Source organism: Mandrillus leucophaeus, unplaced genomic scaffold (assembly GCF_000951045.1).
Source record: "Mandrillus leucophaeus isolate KB7577 unplaced genomic scaffold, Mleu.le_1.0 Scaffold5, whole genome shotgun sequence".
NCBI classification, from domain to species: Eukaryota; Metazoa; Chordata; class Mammalia; order Primates; family Cercopithecidae; genus Mandrillus; species Mandrillus leucophaeus.
The window spans coordinates 9,726,249-9,738,655 of NW_012105364.1; the positions used below are offsets into that span (position 1 = coordinate 9,726,249).

General features: G+C 40.3%; 1 long non-coding RNA gene across 1 annotated transcript in view; it reads right to left on the bottom strand.

Annotated features, from left to right (window-relative positions):
• Positions 1-1,000: 1,000 nt before the first annotated feature.
• The window catches only part of LOC105550865, a 30,634-nt gene continuing 19,227 nt past the window's right edge, over positions 1,001-12,407 (bottom strand). Inside the window, exon 2 of the long non-coding RNA XR_001007790.1 lies at positions 1,001-1,504. This is a non-coding gene — a long non-coding RNA (uncharacterized LOC105550865). The remainder of the gene's footprint in view (positions 1,505-12,407) is intronic.

Genomic DNA, 12,407 nt, shown 5'->3' on the forward strand with positions numbered 1-12,407 from the left:
AAAAAGAAAGAAAGAAAGAAAGAAAAAGAAAGAAAGAAAGAAAGAAAGAAAGAAAGAAAGAAAGAAAGAAAGAAAGAAAGAAAGAAAGAAAGAGAAGGAAAGAAGGAAAGAAGGAAAGAAAGAAAGAAGGAGCAAGCAAAGAGAGGGAGGGAGGGAGGAAAAGAAAATAAATGAAAGGAAAAGAAAGGAGTGGGGAAGGGGGAAGGAAGGGAGGGAGGGAGTAAGGAAAAAAATAAGAAAAGAAAGAAGGGAAAAGAGAGAGGAGAAAGCCAGGGAGAGCGTAGAAATACAATGGAATTTAGGTATACATCTAGATAAATAAATATGGTAAACTGCTGTGAAAACACTGGACTAGAGTGAAAAATAAAAACCATGTTGGATGGAGGCAAACAAGGAGCTTCAAATGCCAAAAACTTGATATGTTGTTCTGAGTTGTGATTATGGAGATGTGTGTTTGCAAAAAAATTAAAAACTTACGAAAAGCTTTGCACTTTAATGTATGGTAATGGTATTTCACTACTATGTTTGCATTTAGAAAGTTACGAAGAGTTTATAGTATTTCACTAATATGTTTGCATTTAAATAGTTACAGAGAGCTTAAAGTCAAATTGGCTTTGAATATGTGAACCACTAATTTTGAGACAAAAATAGGAACTTCTAGCTCCCTGTTTGTTTTGTTTTGTTATTATTATTATTATTATTTCTATTCTTTCACTATTGTTTATTCTTTGCTATTCCATAGCAACATAAAGTTAATGTAAGTATAGGTGACAATGATACGGAAAACAACACTATAGGGTCCTCATATACTTACAGGGGAATATGAGAAGATTTTACTCAATGATCTAGATGGAATGATTGACAGGAAATGACAAAGACTCTCAGAAAACATACTAACCTCCTAAATAGGGAAATGAAAGTGTATTAGATCTATAATGCCTGGTAATACAATCTTATATCTAGGAATTATTTCTTCAAAACTATAAACATGATGTTAACATTTAGTACTACTTTTGAATGGCGTTTATTTAAAGAAAGAGAGTTTATGTTTTTAAACTTAGTTTCCAAGTTTCAGAGAGTATCTAGAGAAACATTCAGTATGCACTTAGGCATTTCAGAAAGCTAAATTTATTTTTGCTAGTTACTGCAATGGGTTTATTAAATATATATAGTTTAACAACATTTATTTTTTATGAGAGATGTTATCATTTTGCAAAAGTTCTCAAATTCCTAAGAGCCAAATACTTAGTTTGGGCTATTATTTAATTTTTGTATAAAAATGGTACGTTTTGGGGTTGTTATAAATTCTGTGACTCATAATTAAGTACACAAACCAGGAAAACAAGCAAAGAAAAGTAATCGCATTTCCTCCATAGTCATTGATATTGGAATGACTATTTCTTGCCAAAATCCTTTCTGTTACTTTAGGTGTCCTAATGGTTTTTATTCAGCAGTCGAATAGTTAGGTTGTTAACAGGAAAACTATTAACAGAGGCTTTTACATCTGAAAAGAAATAAGAGTAAATGACTATGTTACACCAATTACAACTAATTCTAGATTTACAATAGAAAAAAATATAATACAGACCACATTTTCATCAGTAATGGACAGAAATAGTTTGTGTATTTAGCTACACTTTTTCTTACTATAAAAAATGTCAGAAAAAGCATTTCTAATGTTTTCTATTTAACATAATAGGAATGCATTTAACATCAATTTTCTGTTCCTTACTGTAGGTTTCATTTTAACTGTGTAAGACATTACCTCTTACACAAAAAGGTAGGTAATCATTTACTCTTTGCAGAAAGGCAGTAGAAGATTTTTTTAAAGATACATTACTGCCAAAATGATATCGTCTTAGTGGTGGCAGCATGTATTTAGTCCTTCTCTCTTAGGAAATAGAACTTTCCAGTGTCATTTACTCAAGCCTATGTTACTAAACATTGCTTTGAACCTCTCCAATCCTTCTTTGATGAATTGAGAGCCCTGAACATAAAAGTAACTTGCCGGATTCTTTATTAGAATCTTGTATTCCATTTTATGGGATCACTCAGGTTTGACTCAGTTTCAGAGACTTTCTCCAAAGTCTTTGGGTATCTTTCTGCTTCACTAACTGGAGCTCCTCTCCGTCTTTCCTACAGGACCTGAAATGTCCCTCTGCTTTTAAAACATGACTTAATGACAGATAACTAGCATTCACAATCTTTTCAATAAACTTTATTCTAGGGATGTCACTTCTTGAATGGTGGTGTGAGGATCTTCATGGACCCTTTCCCTAGTAGAACTACCATAATCTGTGAAAATTGCAAAAATGCTCAATCATTTGAAACTGCTAAAAATTGTCATAAGGGCATACAGAAAAGGAATAAACATTTATTTAAGAAAATCTACCAAATCTCAGTAAGAACCCCAAAGGTACATGGCATTTCAGCCAGACTCATCCACCCTCTCCATGTTCACTATGATGAAAGTTCTATTCTAAATTGATTCAGCCAAGAAAATGGGGCTGCTTCTTCCCCAGTTCCTAACCTAAGGATATGTCAGGATAAACAGCCTTTCAACATTTCTCATCCCCTCAGCCCTATGTTGTATATGATCTATTCTAGCCAAGTGGTCAGAAACTTCCTTATTCTACTCAGCCCCTGATTATAGGATAGGAGTTGTAACTCAGGCATGGCAGCTTGAGAATACTGGGCCTCAATTATTATCACGCTACCTCAGTCACAGGGTGGATATTCCATGCCGAGAGAAGGAGACTGAAAGTACTAGAAATTACTACTCTTTCCTAGAATGCTGACTGTAGAGCTGCAATGTCACTTCAAGAGAAGCAGTTGACTCTTGTCTCCTAGCCCCAGAACAATGACTGAGAGGTTCTTCCCAAAGGGAAAAGAAGTCCATAAGAAAAGAAAACTCCGAAGTATGAATTAAGGTAAATAAATTTATTTAAAAGAGACTGTAGGAGAGTTCAACCTTAAAGGCGCTTTGGAAAACAATGAGATTTCGATCATGATCAATTAAGAGAAGAATGATAGCTACATGGTGCAACAAATAAAATGGTGGATCAGTTGAAAGTTTAACACAGAAACCAGAAAATAAACAGTTAAAGAGAGCTCTCCCAAGGTCAGAATAACCCTCAAATGCTGGCTTCATATGATACCACTGTGAAAGGTTCCAAATGTATGCTCAGAGCATGCTTGAAAGCAATAATAGCAAACAATTAGTAGAGTCTAACATGTAGGCATCATACCATTGGCCGGGCACGGTGGCTCACGCCTATAATCCCAGCACTTTGGGAGGCGGAGATAGGCAAATCACGAGGTCAGGAGATAGAGACTATCCTGACTAACATGGTGAAACCCATTTCTACTAAAAAAAAATACAAAAATAAAATTAGCCAGGCTTGGTGGTGGGCTCCTGTAGTCCCAGCTACTCGGAAGGTTGAGGCAGGGGAATGGCGTGAACCTGGGAGGCAGAGCTTGCAGTGAGCTGAGATTGCGCCACTACACTCCAGCCTGGGTGACAGAGCTAGACTATGCCTCACAAAAAAAAAAAAAAAAAAAAAATACCATAAAGACAGATCAGCAAGACACACAGCAGGGCAATCAGGAAGGGACAGTCAAATATAACTCACTGAAATCCACTCTAATTCCCTTAGGGTGAGGGAGAGGGAGAACTCTACTTATGTTCACTCTTAAGCATCTGAGGAGCAGTCTGTCACTGAAATAGTCAAACAAGTTAGGATACAAATAAACAAACAAGCAACAAGACTATGGAGGGGGTGAAAATCAGTTTCCAGAGTTGCTATGCTTTGTTATTTACAATATCTAGTTTTCAACAATAAAGTAAAAGCCATGCAAAAAAGCAAGAAATTGTGACTCATGTACCTGAAAAAAAGCAGGTAAACAGAAATTGCCTTTAGGGAGCCCACACGACAGTCTTAGCAGACAAAGACTTCAAAAGAGCTATTGTGAATATGTTCAAAGACATTTAAAATGTGCTTAAAAATGGCCGGGCATGTTGGCTCACCTCTGTAATCCCAGCACTTTGGGAGGCCCAAGCCGGTGGGTCACGAAGTCAGGAGATTGAGACTATCCTGGCTAACACAGTGAAACCCCGTGTCTACTAAAAATACAAAAAAATCAGCCAGGTGTGGTAGCAATTGCCTGTAGTCCCAGCTACTGGGGAGGCTGAGGTGGGAGAATGGCATGAACCCAGGAGGCAGAGCTTGCAGTGAGCTGAGATCACGCCACTGTACTGCAGCCTGGGCAACAGAGCGAGACTCCATCTCGAAAATAAATAAATAAATAAAGTGCTGAAAGATAAACTTATGAGGATTATGACTCAAATAACGAATGTTAATAGAGAGACACAAATTATAAAAACAGAAAAAAAAGAAAGAAAATTCTGGAGTTGAAAGGTACAATGACCAAAATGAAAATTTACTAGAGGATCTCAATAGACTTGAGCTGCAAGAGTAAAAAATTACTGACCTTTTAAGTAGATCAATATAGATTGTGCAATCTAAAAAACAGAGAAAAATAAGAAAGAAGAGCAATAAACTGACACTCAGAGAAATGTGGGCCACCATTAAGTTCATGAATAAATACATACTAGTAGTTTCAGATCAAGGAAAGGAAAAAAGCAGAATAATATTTGAAATAAAATGGCTGAAAACTTCCCAATTTTGCTGAAAAATATTAACCTATTCACCCAACAAGTTTAATAAATTTCAAATAGAATAAATGCAAAGACAATCATATCCAGATACAGTATAGTCAAAACATGGAAATACAATGAATAAAAGTCTCTAACTCATATTAAGCCATGAGGCAAATATTACTTCAACTTCTATTAATGTAACATATCATTTTTTATGACCACTATGAACAAAGTAACTTATATACATACATTTTAATTCAGATGTTTAAAGAGTTTAAATAGTAATGATCAATACTCAATAATACTGACAATTAATATAATACTTAAAAATGATAAAATTACTCAATATTGTGCTAAATAGTGTAACACATAATTTCACTAAGCTTAAAACAGCCATAAAGTGTGTAGTTATCTACAATTGTTATAATGCATTCACAGAGCCTTAGACAAGTTAGTTTCCTCGTGTCAATACAGCTGGTAGAATCAGAGCAAAATAAAGAACCAGAACTAAAAACAAGGTCTGGATTCCTGCAAATGATTATGGGTTTTTTGCCATAACAATCACCATTCAGTATCAGTAGATAGATAATATAAGTGTTAAAGCAAACTAAATATGGCCCGAGAAGGACTCCATCCTTCTACATTTGAGTCCTTGTGGATGAACTGTAACCTAACTTAATAGACAGAAAAAATTCAAAAACTGACTTAGTAGTATACACCTGTAACAATAGCCAAGTGTTGGCCAATCCCAGTGGCCATACTTCAACCATTCATACACTGCTGAGTGTTCAGACAGTGTTCAAACAAGGCATATGCCAAGATGTAACCAATTCAGCTGTTCTGTACCTCAATGCCAATATCTGTACATCATCACCTTTTTTTTTTTTTCTATAAATCTTCCACTACGTGGCTGTGTTGGATTCTCTGTGAATCTGCTGTGATTCTAGGAACTGCCCAATTTGCAAATCATTCATTGCTCAATTAAACCCCTTCAAATTTAATTCGGCTGAAGTTTCTCTTTTATCAGATGGTGTCAGAAGTGGGATCTGAAGTGGAGCTTCTAGTGACCTCCAGGAGTGCTGAGTGAATATGCAAGGTGTCTGCAGGACCCACTTATGTACACTGACTTCTCAGAGTGGCTGGGGATTGTGGTTAAGCTCCCTCTCGGATTTTGAGCTCCACAGAATTGTGTTTTGAGCTTTCTGAGTTTCTGATGCAAATTGGGTTTGGAAGTCATGACAGAAACTGGGCTGGGTCCAGGAATTAATCTGATCTGGGAATTAGCTGGTTTGGAAACAGTAAGAGGCCTCTTACATCTGACTGGGTCAGAAAGGAACTGGTGGTAAGCAGTAATATTGCAGTGCTTTTACAATTTGGCTTTTAAAAATTCACAGGGATTTTTGTGTTCTACCCCTCTGTTTAATTTTTCTTGCACTCCTAGGCAAGAAAAAAAAATCATTGGCTAAGTTAATCAAGAGAACCTAAGAGTTAAGCCAATATTTTAGGTAAAAATGGGATCCTTAATTTCTGAAAAACTGAGTTCCTTCTTGCTTATACATTAGGCCCAGGAGGCAGCAAAGTCTTACAGAAATGGTGAAATCTTACTGAAGATAACTTACAGTATAATGTTCCAAATGAACAACAACACACTAAAGTGCAATTACCAAAAAAAAAAAAAAAAAATTCTTTTGTGTTGCAGTTTGGCCCCCAGGGTGATGGTGCAGCAGGTCAGGTCACTAGGGCTGCTCAGGAAAAGGGAACCCAGAAGGCTGGCAGGCTGGCAAAAGGGTAAGAATTTCTTACCAGTCAGATTTTTAGTTTCTCTCTTGGTGTGCAAATTGATTGCGTGAATGGTAAAAATCAGTTTATCTTCTCTGTATAGTTTTAATTAATCCAAAAGGAATTCTGAGGCTAGTGGTAAGCTGTAGCCAATCTGGTGTATTTTGTGCTATGAATTCGTTTTGCTGTGTCAAGGAGTACCTTAGGATAAAACATGGGGTTAATTACACATAAGTTCACTACTCAAGACAGCCCAGCAAGCTGGTCAGTAGCAAACTTTGTTGCAGGTCCCTGAAATGAACAAAAACCTGGATGAGGTCTTCATCTTGTTTTACATTCTTGGGAGCTTGACCTTGTAACCATGTGGCACAACTTTCTCTTGGTCTCTGCCTTCTAGGGAACAGGAATTTAGGTTTCATGTCATAGTTAGCTCTAAAAATTATCTTCACTATTTAAAAGCCTTTGCAAGCTCAAAATTAACTACTTTAGACTTCTTGGAAGAGCACTGGAGATTTTCTTGTGCTGTACCTCAGTAGTTAAGGTTTTGCCATTTTGCAATGTTGTTCCAGGTTTGATTTCCATCGTAGGATATAAGTCCTTTCTGGTTTAATATCTGCATGTCCTTGTCTATTCTCTTCTCCAAAGAATGCATTTTCCTTTCTCTCAGCACTTTGGTTACCTTTGGTAAAGTTCAAAAGCCAGAAATATTGGCCACTTGGTCTGGCTAAAGTCAGGAAATAAGAAATTTTAAAAGGAATTTATTATAGAATGCTGTAGTTAAAAGTCAGCTTAATTAAAAGTGGATATTCAAGCTCTAACAACTTGGACTTCTCGGGAAAAACAGGAGGCACCAGAGACCCTTTTCAGGCCCTGTTCTTCTAAGGCCTCCACCCTAAAGCCAATAATCAATTAAGAAGCTTAAAAACTGGCAATTGAAAAATCTTACGACTGAGAGACAGGACTACTTGGATTTCCTAGGCTGATTAAGGATCCCTAAGCCTAGCTGGGAAGGTGATCACATCTACCTTTAAACACAAGGCTTGCAACTTAGCTTACACCCAACCAATCAGGTAGTAAAGAGAGCTCACTAAAAAGCTAATTAGGCAAAAACAGGAGGTACAAAAATAGCCAATCATCTATTGCCTGGGAGCACAGTGGGAGGGACAATGATCGAAATATAAACTCAGGCATTTGAGCTGGCAACGGCTACCCTCTTCGGGTCCCCTTCCTTTGTGTGGGAGCTCTGTTTTCACTCTATTAAATCTTGCAACTGCACTCTCTTCTGGTTACCGCTTGAACTGAGCTTTAGCTTGCCATCCACCACTGCTATTTGCCACCATCGCAGACCCGCTGCTGACTTCCATCCCTCCAGATTGGGCAGAGTGTCCCCTGTGCTCCTGATCCAGCGAGGTACCCATTGCTGCTCCCGATCAGGCTAAAGGCTTACCATTGTTCCTGCATGGCTAAGTGCCCAGGTTCATCCTAATCAAGCTGAACACCAGTCATTGGGTTCCATGGTTCTCTTACATGACCCACAGCTTCTAATAGAGCTATAACACTCACCTCATGGCCCAAGATTCCATTCCTTAGAATCAGCGAAGCCAAGAACCCCAGATGAGAGAACACAAGGCTTGCCACCATCTTGGAAGCGGCCCACCATCATTTTGGAAGCTGTCCACCACCATCTTGGGAGCTCTGGGAGCAAGAACCGCCCCTCACCCCCAGTAACATTTTGGCGACCACGAAGGGACCTCCAAAGCAGTAATATTGGACCACTTTCACTTGTGCTTCTGTCCTATCCTTCCTTAGAATTGGAGGAAAATACCAGGCACCTGTCAGCTGGTTAAAAATGATTAGTATGGCCGCAGGACTTAAGACTCAGGTGTGAGGTTATCTGGGGAAGGGCTTTCTAACAACCACCAACCCTTCTGGGTTGGAAATATTGGTCTGCCTGGACCCAACTTCCACTTTCAATTTTCTTGGGGAGCTGAGGGCCGACTAGAGGCAGAAAGCTGTCATCCCAAACTCCCGGCATTAGCCAATTGAGATCATGGCACAGCCAGAAGTCTCTACTCAATAGTCGCCCATGCATGTGCCCCTACCTTTCCGTCTGACCCATACCTCCTGGGTCCCGACCACGACTTTCTTGCAAGTGTAGCCCCAAAATTCTCCTTACCTCTGAATCTACTTCCTCTGATTCCTGCTTCCTGGATACTAATGGTTCAGACTTTCATTTCCTCTAGCAAGTTGTATTTCCAAAGGGATCTAAGGAAGCTCTATGCTGTGTCCTTAGGCATCTAGGCTATAAACCCGGGGAGTCTTATCCCTGGTGCCTCACAATTTAGGTATACAGCTCTTAACATGGGCAGTTACGTGCGACCCATTTCCCACCACCATTGCCAGGGCCCCAAGTTTGTAATGGCTAACAGAGGGAGAGAGAGAGACACAGGAAAGAGAGAGAGAGATGGAGGAGAGAGAAATACATGGAGGAGAGAGAAATAGATGGAGGAGAGAGAGAGATGGAGGAGAGAGAGAGATGGAGGAGAGAGAGAGTTGGAGGAAAGAGAAAGAGATGGAAAAGAGAGAGAGATGGAGGACAGAGAGACAGAGGAGAGAGAGAGATAGAGAAGAGACAGAGAGTTGGAGGAGAGATGGAAAAAAGAGAGAGAGACGGAGGACAGAGAGAGAGACAGAGGAGAGAGATGGAGGAGAGAGAGACGGAGGAGAGAGAGAAAGCGAGAGTCAAAGAGAAAAAGAAAGAGAAAGATAGAAATAGTAAAAAAAAAAAAAAAAAAAAGTGTCCTATTCCTTTAAAAGCCAGGGTAAATTTAAAACCTATAATTGATAATTCAAGGTCTTCTCCATGACCCTGTAACACTCCAATACCACCTTGTTGTCAGTGTAAACAAGGGCCTGGCCTGACAACACTGAGACCACTGACAACCGGTAGCTTTCCTATCAAAAATCCTTAACCCAGTAACCTGAGGATGCATTCAATCTGTAGCGGCAACTGCTTTGCTAACAGAAGAAAGTAGTAAAGTAACTTTTAGAGGAAACCTCATTGTGAGCACACCTCACCAGTTCAGAATTATTCTAAGTCAAAAAAGCAAAAAGGTAGCATACTAACTCAAAAATCTTCAAGTATGGGGCTGTTCTGTGAGAAAAAGGTAATTTAACACTAACCACTGATAATTCCCTTAACACAGCAGATTTCCTTACAGGGGATTTAAATCTTAATTACCATACAAAAGTTTGACCAGACCTAGGAGGAACTCCCTTCAGGACATGAGGATAGATGGTTCCTCCCAGGTGATTGAGGAAAAAGCCACAATGAGTATTCAGTAATTGATAGGGAGACTCTTGTGGAAGCAGAGTTAGAAAAATTGCCTAATAATTGGTCTCCTCAAACATGTGAGCTGTTTACACTCAGCCAAGCCTTAAAGTACTTACAGAATCAAAAAAGACTATCTCAATCCTGACTCCAAAGGTTACCTACACCCATTCTGAAATGAATTTGCATAAGAATTGTTTATGGTAATGCATCTTGATGGGGCAGCTGGGTTGTTATGAAATTCTCAGGAACCCAGCCCAGCTCTAGGACTCACCCCTGAGCATAAAGGCAATGTTGGACACACTGGACACTAGAATCCAGCACCCCGGATCCCTTTCTTTGTGGTCAAGAAAGGTGGGAAAACGGGTGCAGGACTGCTACATCGGTGAGTGTAACTAGTCCAATAAGCAGAGGTCATAGGTGGTGACTCACCCTGGAAAGGAATAAGCATTAGGACCATAGCGGACACTCTAGGACTAATGCTTATCATAAAATGACTAGGAGTGCTGCCATCCCTATGTTCTTTTTTCTGATAAGAAATGTTCCCCCCAAGGCAAAAATGCCCCTAAGATGTATTCTAGAGAATAGGAACCAATTTGACCCTCAGACGCTAAGAAAGCAATGACATAGTCTTTCGCAGAACCACCTGGCCACTATATCCTCTTCAAGGGGGAGAAACCCGGCCCCCTACGGGAAGTATAAACTACAACACCATCTTACAGCTAGACCTCTTTTGTAGAAAAGAAGGCAAATAGAGTGAAGTGCCATATGTACAAACTTTCTTTTCATTAAGAGACAACTCGCAATTACGTAAAAAGTGTGATTTATGCCCTGCAGGAAGCCCTCAGAGTCTACCTCCCTACCCCAGCGTCCGCCTGACTCCTTCCCCAACTAATAAGGACCCCCCTTCAACCCAAACAGTCCAAAAGGAGAGAGACAAAGGGGTGAACAATGAACCAGAGAGTGCCAATATTCCCCGATTATGCCACCTCCAAGCAGTGGGAGGAGGAGGATTCGGCCCAGCCAGAGTGCATATACCGTTTTCTCTCTCAGATTTAAAGCATATTAAAATAGATCCAGGTAAATTCTCAGACAACCCTGACGGCTCTACTGATGTTTTACAAGGGTTAGGACAATCCTTTGATCTGACATGGAGAGATAAAATGTTACTCCTAGATCAGACACTAACCCCAAATGAGAGAAGTGCCACCATAACTGCAGCCCGAGAGTTTGGCGATCTCTGGAGTCTCAGTCAGGTCAATGATAAGATGACAACAGAGGAAAAAGAATGATTCCCCACAGGCCAGTAGGGAGTTCCCAGTGTAAACCCTCACTGGGACACAGAATCAGAACATGGAGATTGGTGCCGCAGACATTCGCTAACTTGCCTGCTAGAAGGACTAAGGAAAACTAGGAAGAAGCCTATGAATCATTTAATGATGTCCACTATAACACAAGGAAAGGAAGAAAATCCTCCTGCCTTTCTGGAGAGACTAAGGGAGGCATTGAGGAAGCATACCTCCCTGCCACGTGACTCTATTGAAGGCCAACTAATCTTAAAGGATAAATTTATCACTCAGTCAGCTACAGATATTAGAAAAAAATCTTCAAAAGTCTGCCTTAGGCCTGGAGCAAAATTTAGAAATCCTATTGAACTTGACAACCTCAGTTGTTTATAATAGACATCAGGAGGAGCAGGTGGAATGGGACAAATGGCATAAAAAAAAAAAAGGCCACTGCTTTAGTCATGGCCCTCTGGCAAGCGGACTTTGAAGACTCTGGGAAAGGGAAAATCTGGGCAAATCGAATGCCTAATAGGGCTTGCTTCCAGTGCGGCCTACAAGGACACTAAAAAAGATTGTCCAAGTAGAAATAAGATGCCCTCTCGTCCATGCCCCTTATGTCAAGGGAATCACTGGGAGGCCCACTGCCCCAGGGGATGAAGGTCCTCTGAGTCAGAAGCCACTAACCAGATGATCCAGCAGCAGGACTGAGGGTGCCCGGGGCAAGTACCAGCCCATGCCATCACCCTCACAGAGCCCCAGGTGTGCTTGACCATTGAGGTCCAGGAGGCTAACTGTCTCCTGGACACTGGCGTGGCCTTCTCAGTCTTACTCTCACGTCCCAGACAACTGACTTCCAGATCTGTCACTATCCGAGGGGTCCTAGGACAGCCAGTCTCTAGATACTTCTCCCAGCCACTAAGTTGTGACTGGGGAGCTTTACTCTTTTTACATGCTTTTCTAATTATGCCTGAAAGCCCCACTCCCTTGTTAGGGAGGGACATTCTAGCAAAAGCAAGGACCGTTATACACCTGAACATAGGAGAAGGAACACCAGTTTGTTGTCCGCTGCTTGAGGAAGGAATTAATCCTGAAGTCTGGGCAACAGAAGGACAATATGGATAAGCAAAGAATGCCCGTTCTGTTCAAGTTAAACTAAAAGATTCCACCTCCTTTTCCTACCAAAGGCAGTACCCATTTAGACTCGAGGCCCAACAAGGACTCCAAAAGATTGTTAAGGACCTAAAAGCCCAAGGCCTGGTAAAACCATACAATAGCCCCTGCAATACTCCAATTTTAGGAGTACAGAATCCCAAAGGACAGTGGAGGTTAGTGTAAGATCTCAGGATTATCA